The sequence below is a fragment of the Leopardus geoffroyi genome, chromosome C2 (assembly GCF_018350155.1).
Source record: "Leopardus geoffroyi isolate Oge1 chromosome C2, O.geoffroyi_Oge1_pat1.0, whole genome shotgun sequence".
Classification (NCBI taxonomy): domain Eukaryota; kingdom Metazoa; phylum Chordata; class Mammalia; order Carnivora; family Felidae; genus Leopardus; species Leopardus geoffroyi.
In genome coordinates this window covers 84,006,789-84,021,240 of record NC_059333.1, presented here as the reverse complement: position 1 = coordinate 84,021,240, position 14,452 = coordinate 84,006,789, and the positions used below count along the sequence as shown (strand labels likewise).

Here is a 14,452-nt window from a genome sequence, read left to right as displayed (position 1 = left end):
GTATGTATGGTCACAGTTTGTCCATTTTCCTGCTTATAAACATTCAGGTTTTATCCCAATTTGGGCTGCTTTGAACATTCATGTAAAGGTCTTTATGTAGACACACATTTGCATTTCTCTTGGCTAAATACCTACAAGTGGTATTGCTCAGTCAAAGGAGAGGTGTATATTTAATTTGTAAGAAACTGCCAAACGTTTTCCTGAATTGGTTATACCAGAAAGTCCCTTAAGATTAGAGGCTGCTCTGTTTAGTAATCCTCTGTGCCAATTCTTTATTAGTGTTAACTGCATGTGAAGTACTTTAAGAAAAATACCTAAAAATTAAGAGGAAGAAATGTAATATAATTTGAGATGCTAAAACTTATGAAAGCTCTTTTTTTTTTTTTTTCTCCACCATTAGGTATTGTGAATATATTAACTCCAATTAAACACCAAGTCTGAAAGTCCTAATTACAGGGCAGCAAACAAGGCAATTTTTAAGCAACAGTTTGTTGTATATAGCCAAATTTCCCTCCAAAATGGTTGTGCCAGTTTACATTCCCACCAACAATATAGAAAGTGCCTGAGTCACCATATGGAGGCTCTTTCTCCTACTACATTAACTTTTTTACCCATTCATTCAGTTATGAATAGCCATGAATGCTTGGCTAGCATCACAACACCTACGAACATAAGAACTATCTTTGTTAACCACATAAATCCACAATGGCAGTGTAAATGCAATTGCACACACCCAGCAATGACCTTAATTATATTTTTTGCAGTTTACAGAACTCTAGGGAGAGGGTAGACTGTAAAATCTTGGAAATTTTCTTTATTACATTTGAATCTCTTATATGAACAAGCTGTACAGATCTTACAAATCCTATATTCCATGCACTGACCTTTATCATTTCACCAAGATCAAATATCCAATAAAGGGCTACATTTTCTTTATTTTGAACAACAGATTCTGAAATAACTGGGTACTAGGTAACTCTTAGAAAAAAAGCTGATTATTTCAATAGTAATAGCAATGGGAGATGAATATTTTCCCCATCTCCTCCCCCAACCCCCCAGCAAGAAACTACTATTATAGGTAGGGAAAAAAAAGTGCTTTTTTAGCTCTTCCAGGGGCGCCTGGGTGACTCAGTCAGTTTGGCTCAGGTCATGATGTCACAGTTTGTGGGTTCAAGTCCCACATCGGGCTCTGTGCTGACAGCTCAGAGCCTGGAGCCTGCTTTGGATTGTCTCCCTGTCTCATCCCCTCCCCCACTCTCCCACTCTCTCTCCCTCTCTCTCTCTCTCTCCAAATAAACATTGAAAATATATTTAAAATAATAATAATAATAATAATAATAATAATAATATCACCAAAAAGGGCTAACAATTACATTGCAGCTATTGTGCCATGCACTTAACATGCATTACTTCAAAATCCTATACGAGAAGTTCTCTCATTACCCCATTTGACATATGAGGAAGCAGATGATTCCAAATGCTGATAAAGAGATCTGGTAAAATCAAGAACCCCCACACTCTGTTGATGCATCACTAAAATAGTATAAATTTCCCAGAAGGTAATTTGACCAAAATGTATTTTAAAACCCAATACTCATACTCATACTATTATTGATCCAATAATAACATTTGCTAGAACTCTATGCTTTAAAAAAAATCTGGAATGTGTGAAATGTGTGCAAAGATTTCTGAACAAAGATGCTCCTTGGGGCTCCTGGGTGGTTTAGTCAGTTAAGCACTGGACTCTTGAATTCGGCTCATGTCATGATCTCCCGGTTCCTGAGTTGGAGACCCACGTGGGCCCGTGCTGACAGTGTGGAGCCTGCTTGGGTTTCTTTCTCTCTCCCTCTCTATCTGCTCCTCCCCTGCTAATGCACACTCTATCTCAAAATAAATACATAAACTTAAAAAAAAGATTCTTCTTGCATTTTTGAAAAAATAACACTGACAAACTGGAAACAACCTATCTGACCAACACTAGGGCAATATTTAAAAATAAATTATATTATAACCATGTAGTGAAAAATTAGAAAATTATTAAAATGTTATTTATGGAAATGTTATATAATATATGGAATTGTTTGTAATATAATTTAGTTTAATTTGTAGTATAGCTTTAAAAAGCAGAATAGAATTTATATAATTACATAAATAATATGTATGAGATATATCAAGAGAGATAGATCGTATCATGTAAAATGATACAAATTGCCAAAGGAATGTGAAAATGCCAAAGGAAAAAACCTAGAACATATGCTCAAAGAGTAACTGTGACTGTAACTAGGAGATGGAATTGTTGACTTTCTTCTTTGTACTTTTCTGTCTTTTCCAAATATTATGCAACAAGCATGTATTTGTTTTCTGTATTTTTCTGTTTGGTAATGCTTTTTAAAATTTATTCTTAAACTGGTATACAGTATAATCCACTCTTGTTAGCATACAGTTCTAAGTTTTGACAAATGCATGGAGTCATTTAACCTTCACCACAATCAGGATAGGGAATAGTTGCATCATCCTCTGTAGTCATGGCACCTCCTCCCCACCCTTAACCCCGGGCGACCACCCCATCCTAATTTACCTTTTCCAAATGCCATATAAATGAAATAATTTAGTATGTACTTTTTTAGTCTGGTGTCTTTCTTTAGCATATGTATTTCAGATTTATTCATGCTGTTGTGTGTATCAATAATTCATTTCTTTTCATTGTTGAAGATTCCATTGTACAGATGTGCCACAAGTTGTTTATCCATTCCTCAGGGGAGAGACATTTGGGTTGTTCCCAGTTTTTAGTGATTAGAATTAGGCTGCTATAAGCATTTACACACAGATTCTTGTATGACCGTGTTTTCATTTCTCTTGGGGTAGGACTACTGGACTGTACAGTAAGTATATGTTTAATTTTATGAGAAACTGCCAACTGTTTTCTAAGTGGCCCTACCATTTTCCATTCCCACCAACATACTGTGTGGGAGATACAGACCCTTCTCATCCTCACTGGGACTTGGTATTGCCATTTTTTTAACTACTGTAATAAGTTTGCAACTTCCATGATGTTGAGCATATTTTCATGTGCTTATTTTCATCTGTGTTTCATCTTTGGGAAAGTATCCATTCAACTTTTTAATCCATTTTTAAGTTGGGTTGTTTGGTTTTCATTTAATGTTAAGTTTGAGAGTTCTTTACGTATTCTGGATAGAAGTCTTTTGTCAGATATATGATTCACAGAATTTCTTCCCTGAATGTTTTGTTTTCATTCTCTTAACAGCGTTTTTCTCAGAGCAAATACTTTTAATTTTGATGAAGTCCAATTCATCAAATTTTTCTTTTATGAGTTGTACTTTTGATATCAACCTAAGAACTCTTTGTCCAACCAAGAACACAAAGACTTTCTCCTATGTTTTCTAACAGATTTCTCATTAGGTTTTACATTTAGGTACATGGTCCACTTTGAGTTAATTTGTGTATATGGGGTGAGGTATAGGTCAAGGTTCATTTTTTTGTACATGGATGTGCAATTGTTCCAGCACCTTTTGTTGAAATTGCCTTTACACTTTATTCCACTGAATTGCCTTCATGCTTTTGTCTAAAATCAATTGACCATATTTGTGTGGAACTATTTCTGAGTTCTTTATTCTGTTCCATTGATTATTTTTTCTATCCTTTTACCAACACCACATCATCTTGCTTACTTTGCTTGATAGTAAATCTTGAAATTAGGTAGTGTGAGTCCTCCTCTTTGTTCTTTTTCAAAAGATTTTGACTATTATAATTCTCGTTGCCTACCACAGCACCTTTTGCTGATTGTAAATTTTAGAATCTGTGATTGATTTCTACAAAAACAAACTTGATAGACTTAGGACTGGAGTTGTGTTTAATTTATAGATCAATTTGGAGAGGACTGACATCTTAATATTGACTCTTCTAAACCTTAAACACAGACTATGTATTATTTTTACAAACAGTTTTTAAAGCCCTTTTGAAAACCACATAATGTTCATTTTCACTCATTTATTCTGCTTCTTTTTTAGAGTATACCACAAAGCCATAGGAAATGATGAACATTATCTTTCTCTTTAAATTCTGGTTTGGTTTTCCCCAGGTGCTCAGGGAGAAAATGCTCATGTCACACCTGAAGGGCAAACCACATTTTAATAGTGGAATTTTCCTTCTCTTCTCTGCACTACTTTACGGCCTGAGGGATTTTTCTTCCTTTGTAAGCAAAGCTTCTTTGGGTTACTGAAGGGATAGATACTGCAGTGGAAGCAAAACGGAATGAAAAGTAGAGGGCTTGGGTAAGGGAGCTCAGGAGGACCATCTTTCTAGTCTAGTTTAGTCTAGTCTAGTCTAGTCATCTTTCTAGCTCTGCACCAGAGCTTTCGCACCACTGAGGAAGCAAAAAAGAGAAAAGAGAAGGAAGCTATGGAGGAGGGAAGGAGCCAGTGAAATGGTGACTCAAAGGACCTGTGAAACCTCTAGGAGCTGGGGTGGCAAGAGGACATTTTAAAAACAGTGATACCTACAGCTCCATGTCAAAGTGTCTGTTTGTCTAGACCATAAACATCTCCTCTCCCATCTTCAGAAAATTCTTCTGATCTTCTGTGTACATGACTTTTGAAATATTGAGGGAGAATTGAGTTCCACAACTAAATCAACCAAATGCAAAAGCAAAGCAGCAAATGTGGAAGAAAAAGAAGCAGAGAGGCTGGAAAGCCACAAGAGAAGCCCAATGAGAAGAGAGAGAAACTGGAGCTTACAGCTGAATATCTGCCTCCCTCGTTAAACTGTAAACTCCAGGAGGACATCTTTCATTCCTCCCAGACCCCAGTACACCTGGGGAGCAGCAACAGGGCTGCAGCAGTGGAAGCGACAGGTTTCTGACCCTCACAGGGGTCATGGCTGCTCCTTCACACACCGTCCCCAGCACCTGGCCTACTGCCTGGCAGTGGAGGCCTCAGTAAATGTGGTTAGTCTCAAACTGGGGCTTAAATAAAGAGAAACTGGCAGAAACTTCCCCTCAGTGACTGAATTAATTCTAGCCTCCTTGGGTAGAGAAAGAGAAAGCGGCTAAAATGAACTTAAATTGATCTGGTAACAGATAAAAACAAACAAACAAGACACACAAACCAAAACCTGGGCTGACCATCATCTGGGCTTAGATAACTGGACAAAGAAATCCAGAAGTAACTCTTCTAGACCAGGTAAGACCAACATGCTCAAGCATTTGGGACACCTGTAGTTTGTGTACCTGTGTTTGCTTTCTGCTTGAATCTCCCTCATAGGAAAGTCCTCTAAACACAGGGACTTTTTTATACTAAATAAAAATGCCATTGTGACTGAGGGTTATAACTTTATTAGGCTTTTTTTCCCTTAAAGCTCTGGTGGTTAGCTTAGGAAGAGCAAGTAGGCAGCACTCCTAAAAATGTCTTTCTTTACAAAGACCTATTGCTGTCTAAGTGCTTTATTTATTTTTGCTTATTACTTTTGCTTGCTTAAAGACTGTAAAATAAATCCTCATATTTATTATTATTATTATTATTATTTTAATTTTAGAGGAAGAGAGAGTGCACAAACAGGGGACAGGGGCAGAGAGAGAGAGAGAGAGAGAGAGAGAGAGAGAGAGATCTTATGCAGGCTCCACAGTCAGCACAAAGCTGGATGTGGGGCTCAATCCCACAACCCTGGGATCATGACCTGAGCTGAGATCAAGAGTCAGATGCTCAACCGACTGAGCCAACCAGGTGTCCCTAAATCCTCACATTTTAAATGACAGTTTTTCTTTGCAAGAAAGTGACTATTAATAAATGAACACTTCAACTGGCTGGTAAAATACTTACACTCAGGTGACTAATGCTTTAAGCTTCCATTAGGTTTTTCAAAAGATTTTTAAAACTAATAACACATTTATCATTTACTTGTTTATATTCCCTTCTGTAATGAGAAATTAAATCGAGTATGAGAACTCACAGGCCTTGAAGCCAGCCAAACTTGATTTTTAATTCCACTCAGTATGACCTTGGGCAAGTTTCCTAATCTATTTAAGCCTCGAATTTCTCCTCCATAAACAAGGACTGTACTTGTAACTAAATTTAATTAAATCAACACTGTATAAAGCACAATATGTGACACTGAACAGACAGAAAATAAATGGTAGCTATGATAACACCACTCTTAATATTATTTCCATATCCTCTAGCCTCTACAATCCCTAGAGAAGGATCTAAATGAAGAAGGAAAAAAAGTGAGACACCAGACATATATCTGCCTTCTAGCTTGAGGTCATTCCTTCTTTCAAGGTAACGCTTAAAGCTTCTTAGTTGTCTGGGAGAGGTCCACTAACCAGGGAGGTCTGAGCAGAGAATGGAATAAACAGGACAACCAACACAGGAAGACCAACACAGTTGCCAAAAGTAGTCATTCCCCTTATTCTGCCCAATTAGAAAGCTTTCCCCTCTCCACGTACCTAAATCCTCCCCTTTCTTCAAACCCAGCTCAAATCATACATCTAATATACAGCTTTCTTGAATTGCTGAAGCTCACAACTTCAGCCCCCTAACAGCTCATGGTCTGTAGATCTAGCACAAAGCTTTGCTCATGGTGGGCACTCTCCAAAAATCTGTTCATTGACCAGTTGGTATCCTGACATAGCTGTGGTGTGTAAGCACCGTAGTGACCACATAGTCAATGAGCCTTGGAGTATACCCCAAAGAAAGAAGCAGCACACTGCACACAGGGAATGGTTTCTATTTTGCCCAGGGCTAGCTCTTAAAACTGCCCAAAGAATTCACACTCTTACTGATTCTAAAGGTTGAAAGCATAAAGCCTGCACCTTCCAAGTTACTACACTTGTTCTGATAGGTGACTGCACAGTTTAAAGACCTCTTCTCTGTGGACTTCCTCCCCCTCCCAAGACCAAACCAAATTCTAAACCCACAGTTGACATGATCAGAAATGCCTAAGTTTCCTCTGAGCTGGTCCAATCGGGCTCTCTAGAAAAAGAATTTGTACAGAGAGACCCAGAGACTGAGAGTCAGTTAGTGATTGTCCCTAGATCGGGAAAGGGATATGGTTTGGGTGGCCATGTTGGGTTCATACTCACCGATAAAAAAATAGGGGGCCAGTCTGCAGTGATGAGCAGAAGAACGTTGCAGACACCAGAGAGAAGCAGAGACCAGAGACTAGATGACATCTGGGAGAGAACAGCCACCTCAGTTCTTGACTGTACATCTTGCTGAGGAGGCCCAGTGAAGCTTCCTGCTCTGAGGTTCCCATACGCCACAGCCTAAAGAGTGTGGAGCACTTGAGAACTAGTGGTCAGGAACTCAAATTCTGGAGCCAAATCTGCCTGGGTTCAAAGCCTGACCTTGCCACTACTAGCAGGGTGCTACAAAACAAACTATTTTGTCATTTGTTAACAGCAATGTGTTAAATTCCAAAATCTCTAAAGTTTATTATAATCATCATTGCCTGCTAGTAAGAAATAAGTACTTGAATTCAGTAAGTCTATGATAATGAGATAGCCTTCCTTTTTAGACTCATTAAAATCAATCAATTCCTCCCTCTTGAAACAAGCAGAAAAAGAACCTACATCCATTTGGGAAGAGCTACTCCATGGTGCCAGACTAGGCTCAAAGCCTCCCTGGTTGAGCCATACTCACTAACATCTAAAGGGAAGCAGATGTGACAACAGCCTTACCCTTCAGGAAAAGTTCCAAGATAAGCAGGACCATTTCCATTTTGATCCTCAATGATTTCAGCTATCCTGGCAGAGATTTTTTTCCACTAGCTATATTAATTAAGTATAATTCAGCAGAAATTTCAGGCTATTTAGCATTTTTTAAAAATAGGAAACACAGACGTGCCTTGTAGCACAAAGGTAGGCCCTTGGCCATAGCAGGCCAAGGGAGGCCCTGTTAGGGGGGCAGGCATCCAATGACTGTGCCTAACACCCATGACTCTCTGACATGAGAGATCCCTATGCTTAGCTGGTTCCTGGATAACAGGTGGGAGGAAGCATTTTCATCTAGTTGAGCACTCTTAAACATGAACTACAGTTTTTTAACATTCAAGATCCCCAACACCTGGCAAAACACAAAGAAAACATTTTGAGACCCATTTTACTAATATAGCTTGCAAAGTTCCTAGTAGCTTGCCTATAACAACACTGTAATGGAAAGAGGCTGTGTAAATGAAGCATATTTTCCCTGTGAAATACACACAAGGTAAAACAACAACAACAACAACAACAACAACAACAACAACAAGGAGACATTCTGCTTTCCCCTGGAACCCACAATGATGGGAAAGAGGCTCACTCTCACCCTAACAACAAGAAAAAGATAAACTACAAAACTATAACCTGTCCAGAACCTATATAAACAAATAAAAAGAAATCACCTAAGGGGTGCCTGGGTGGCTCAGTCAGTTAAGCACCTGACTTCGGCTCAGGTCATGATCTCACAGTTGGTGGGTTCCAGCTCTGTGTGGAGCTCTGTGCTGACAGCTCAGAGCCTAGAGCCTGCTTTGGATTTTGTGTCTTCCTGTCTCTCTGCCCCTCCCCTGCTCGCTCGCTCTCTCACACTCACTCTCTCTATCTCTCAAAAATAAATAAACGTTGAAAATTAAAAAAAAAAAAGAAATCACCTTAAAGTTTTAAACAAATTGTGAAAGGTTTAAGTATGGCCACCATAAGCCAGAATGCAAGGGGAGCTCCCAACTACCTGGAGGCTCTTCTCCCTAGACTGGGTATAGGGTAGGAGACTGGAGAGAGCCGGGGGGCAGACCAGGAGGAGGGGAGGTGCCCAGGAAAAGCACATTTCTCCCTATGGACAAAAGCCTTCAGATGCTGAGGGAAAGCAGCTAACCCTTTAACTGGACTCCAGGGCACAAGTGAAGCTTGTGCTTGGACACTGCAGCTTGGATAAGATTAAAAGAAAACAAATAAAAAACCCTACTCCTGGGGGAGGCATAGAAAACTCTCTCAAAGAAGATCTGCCAAAAAATCTGGTTCAAATTATTTTAAAGCACTTGCAAACACACCCCAGATCTGATGCTTCATGTGAATTTATCCCATCTCTACAGTAATGATAAAATATTGAACACTGGCCCCCAACCACGAAATGGTTTCACCATCTCCAAAGTGCACTGTGTGAGAGGCATGCTCAGGACACCCCAGGCTAATTCCAAAGAAAGAATTAAGGCAGTAGCTGATTCTCAGCAGGAACATAGATTACTCCACACTCACTCAAGGCAGCCTTTCACAATTCCCGCTGCTGCCCCAGTAAAGGCCCAGAGTCCAGAGGCCTTCTCATGTCCTCTGCCACCCCTGCCTCACTTCCTCTGCCATGCTGGCCCCACTGCTTCATCCTGCAGGCATTTAAGCCATCCTTTTTTCAAACCTGTGCCCTACAGAGCAAGCATGCACTGCTCATGCTGCATTCTCTACTAAGTATGTGAGGACTACTGGTAGAATATTCCTCTTGACTAGATTGGAGGGACAATACTCATTTTCATGCTTCTCTTGCTAGTCCATAAAGCAAACAATCGAAGTTATTCTATACTCACAGAGTCTCTTTTGCTATAGTCCTCACAGGATTTCTTTTTAACCACTTTCCACTATATAGTATCATTCCAACTTGTAAAATAAGCAGAGGGACTGGCATAATTATCACCCTATGTTAGCGATGAGGAAATTCAGGGAATAAAGAAAGTCTTTCCATTCAATTAAACATGTGATTCTTGATCTCCTATAATGCCCTAAATTTAGCCTACAAGGCCATAAAGCAATATTAGTTGGGATTTCTACCCTTAGGTAAGACACAGTCATGTGATTAGAAAAGACGTTAGCACACATTCGACTAACAACCAATGTATCAGTATTTGGGAAAGAGAGAGAAAAATCAAGCTAGACTGAAATCAAATGCTCAAAAACGTGTATGAGATGAACACCAACTATTACAGGTGTTCAGAAAAGGGAGGGAGGCTGGGCCTGGTTGGCCCATTCTAAAAGGGTTCCTGGGGAGGCCAGATTTCAGGTTAAACCCCAGAGATTAAGATAGGCAGGCAGAGTGTCGCTAGCGAAAGGAACTACAAATGGGTCCTACACAGAAGAAAGTGGGACCAAGGGAGGCTGGCAGGGCGCGTGGGCAAAACAGGGTGCTTTCCAACCCATTCAAATAGAGCAAACAAAAGAAAGAGCTTTTTCATGAACAGTGCTGGGTACTGAGCTAAACCTAAGGATAGAAAGATGAATCACACATCTCCCTGCCTTCAGAGAGCAGACAATGGGGTGGTAAGGCAGAAATCCTTCCCCAGTACCAAATTAACATAAATACCCAGGCTTTTTAAAATTATTTTCAAGCAGTAGTAAAAATTTTTGCCTTGATATAATAGAACATTGGCTTTGAAATCAGATCTCAGTTCAAATCCTGATATCTACCACTTGATAGCACTATAGCTTTAAGCATGCTACTGAACTTGATTTTTTTTATTCTTAGTTTTGTCATCTTTCAAAATGAGAGTGATAACACCTACTTTTCAGAGTTGTAAGGATACAAAGGCATATGGAAAGGCCTAGCATTCAATAAATGTTACCCACCAATATTCCTAAATGGTAAAAGTTTAAACACTTATGCTTCTTCTTAGACTTTCTAGTTTCTTTTTTCTTTTCTTTTCTTTTTTTTTTTTTTTTAACTTTGAGTTAATTAACATACAGTGCAGTATTGGTTTCAGGAGTAGAATTCAGTGATTCCTCAGTTACACACAACACCCAGTGCTCACCACAAGTGCCCTCCTTAACACCCATCACCCATCTAGCCCATCTCCCACCCACCTCCCTCCATCAACCCTCAGTTTGTTCTCTATTGTTAAGAGTCTCTTGTGGTTTGTTGCCTTCTCTTGTCTTTTCCCCACCTTCCCATACATTCATATGTTTTTTTCTTAAATTCCACATGAGTGAAAACATGATATTTGTCTTTCTCTGATTAACTTATTTCACTTAGCATAATACATCCTAGCTCTATCCACATCATTGCAAGTGGCAAGATTTCATTCTTCTTGATGGCTGAGTAATATTCCATTGTACATAGGGGTGCCTGGGTGGCTCAGTTGGGTAGGTGTCTGACTCTTGATTTTGGCTCAGGTCATGATCTCATGGTTCATGAGTTTGAGCCCCATGCCAGGCTCTGCTGACAGCTCAGGAGCCTGCTTCAGATTCTGTGTCTCTCTCTCTCTCTGCCCCTCTGCCCCCCCACTTGTGCTTTGTCTCTCTCTCTCTCTCTCAAAAATAAACAAACATTAAAAAAATTCCATTATATATATACATATATACATGTATATGTGTGTATGTATATATGTGTGTGTGTGTGTGTGTGTGTGTATATATGTGTATGTGTATATATATATGTGTGTGTGTTTATATATATATACACACATATATATATATATACACACACACACACACACACACCACACCTTCTTTTCCATTCATCAGTTGATAGACATTTGAGCTCTCTCTATAGTTTAGCTATTGTTTATAATGCTGCTATAAACATTGGAGTGCATGTACCCTTTTGAATCTGTATTTTTGTATCCTTTGGATAAATACCTAGTAGTGTAATTGCTAGATTGTAGGGTAGCTCTATTTTTAATTTTTTGAGGAACCTCCATACTGTTCTCTAGACTGGGTGCACCAGTTTGCATTCCCACAAACAGTGCAAAAGGGTTTCCCTCTCTCTGCATTCTCACCAATACTTGTTGTTTCTTGTGCTGTTAATTTTAGCCTTTCTTTTTTTTTTTAAGCTTACTTATGTATTTTTGAGAGAGAAAGCATGAGTGGGGGAGGGGCAGAGAAAGAGGGAAAGAGAGAGAATCCCAAGCAAGCTCCACACTGTCAGTGCAGAGCCTGATGTGGGGCTTGAACCCACAAACCATGAGATCATGACCTGAGCTGAAATTGGACACTTAACCAACTGAGTCACCCAGGCACCCTAATTTTAGCCATTTTGACAGGTGTGAGGTGGTATCTCATCATAGTTTTGATTTGTATTTCCCTGATGATGAGTGATGGTGAGTATCTTTTCATGTGTCTGTTAGCCATCTGGATGTCTTCTTTGGAAAAGTGTCTATTCATGTCTTCTGCCCATTTCTTAACTGGGTTGTTTTTTGGACGTTGAGTTTGATACATTCTTTATAGACTTTGGATACTAAACCTTTATCTGATATGTCATTTGCAAATATCTTCTCCCATTCCATAGGCTGCCTTTAGTTTTGCTGATTGTTTCCTTCACTGTGCAGAAGCTTTTTATCATGATGAAGTCCCAACAGTTCATGTTTGCTTTTGTTTCCCTTGCCTTCAGCAACATGTCTAGTAAGAAGTTGCTCCAGACAAGGTCAAAGCAGCTGCTGCCTGCTTTCTCCTCTAGGATTTTGATGGTTTCTTGTCTCACAGTTAGGTCTTTCATCCATTTTGAGTTTATTTTTGTGTATGGTGTAAGAAAGTGGTCTAGTTCATTCTTCTGCATGTTGCCATCCAGTTTTTCCAACTCCATTTGTTGAAGAGACTGTCTTTTTTTCCATTGGATATTCTTTCCTGTTTTGTTGAAGATTAGTTGACCATATAGCTGTGGGTACATTTCTGGGTTTTCTATTCTGTTCCACTGATCTATGTTGGTCTTTCTGGTTTCTTGCTTGAAGTCTGCATCTTCAGATAGGTTAACTCCACAGGTTTTTTTTAAAAGGCAGACAATGAAGAATCCTGGTGTGAAGGCCAGCAATGAACTAGAGGACTAAAGCTTTAGTAATGCATCTGTTGGAAGTCGATGAGACCCCGGGGTAATAAGCTCAGTCACATCCTACGGACACACTGGAAATAGAAACCATTGGTGGGAGGTCCTCTCTGAAACCAGGATGAAGAACACTCGTTGGCAGCAATATTTCCCTCTCCTCTGCTTTTATAACTTGCCACCACCAGTGGAAAGACCTTGAGGGTGTCCCATGTGCCAAGAGACAGCAACACTCAGGCAGCTGGGCTCTGTTTCTGAGTATTGCATTTGGCACTGCAGAGGAGAAAGCAAAGGTGTGACCCCAGGTGGGGAGAACATAAACTCTTCTCCAAAGCAGCATTTCAGGATTAGCCTTCAACCCTACTAGAACAGACTTCCACAAGGAGCAGAGGGGTGCAAGAGGAAGAGAAGAATATTGGTGGTGTCTATGATGTACTAGAGCAAAGGACAAAGTAGGAGATGATGCTGTCCTTTTATCTAAAGTCATTCTCGAGGCTCCTAGGTGGCTCAGTTGGTTAAATGTCCAATTTCAGCTCAGGTCATGATCTCATGGTCTGTGAGTTCGAGCCCCGCATCGGGCTCTGTGCTGACAGCTCAGAGCCTGAAGCCTGTTTCAGATTCTGTGTCTCCTTCTCTCTCTGACCCTCCCCCGTTCATGCTCTATCTCTCTCTGTCTCATAAATAAATAAACGTTTAAAATAATTTTTTTAAGTCATTCTCACTATCACTGCTTCTCAAGTTTCTCCCTCCAACACTTACTAGGGACTCACAAGGCAGCATTTACACATTCATCTTCTACCAATCCTGTGAAGTATTATTATCTGCATTTTATAAATGTGGGAGCCATGACTCAGAGGTAAAGTGATGTGCTAAAGGCTACACAGCTGTTTTCTGGCAAAGCCTGTGCATGGCCTTAGTTCACATCTGGAAAGGCAGGATTTGTCACTGATATTTCCCACATTATAGAAGATGATCACCTCCATAATCAATATTATTTAGACACTAAGAAATCCTAATTTAACAAATGACCATTTTCTATAATATGGATAGTTGTTATCATCGTGACAACATTTTGGTTAATACTTGCTTGGTACCCTTCACCCAAAGCTGGCATTTCACACCATAAAGACAATGATATCCATTCAGTCTCTTTAGAGCACCACATTATATCTGAGTAAATTCAATTACCATTAAACTGAAATTCTACTCCTTCTCCTTCACCATCCCCAAATGGACAACTCAAAGGCATAAGTCACAGCATACATTACCAATGCTCGGTGAAGTAGTGAGGTAGCTGGTCTCCAAGGAGGCAACTGTGACAGCATAAAAACCCCTTAAACCCTAACCCTACCCCAAGATATCTGCATCCTAATGCCCAGACACTGTGTAGGTCTGGAAATTAAGGTTGCAGATGGAATTAAGGCTGCTAATCAACTGACCTTAAAATAAGGAGAGCCCAATGAAATCACAAGAGTCCTTAAAAGTAGAAGAGGGAAGCAAAAGAGAGAACCATAGAGATGGCAACACAAGAAAGACCAGCCAAAAGCAATCCTGAAAAAGAAAACCAAAGCCGGAGGCACCACAATCCTGGACTTCAAGCTGTATTACAAAGCTGTAATCATCAAGACAGTATGGTACTGGCACAAAAACACTTAGATCAATGGAACCGAACA

At 39.8% G+C, this 14,452-nt stretch overlaps 1 protein-coding gene across 3 annotated transcripts in view; it reads right to left on the bottom strand.

The window, feature by feature from the left end:
* The window catches only part of MCF2L2 (MCF.2 cell line derived transforming sequence-like 2), a 262,524-nt gene that overhangs the window by 240,228 nt on the left and 7,844 nt on the right, over positions 1 to 14,452 (bottom strand). The window lies entirely within an intron of this gene.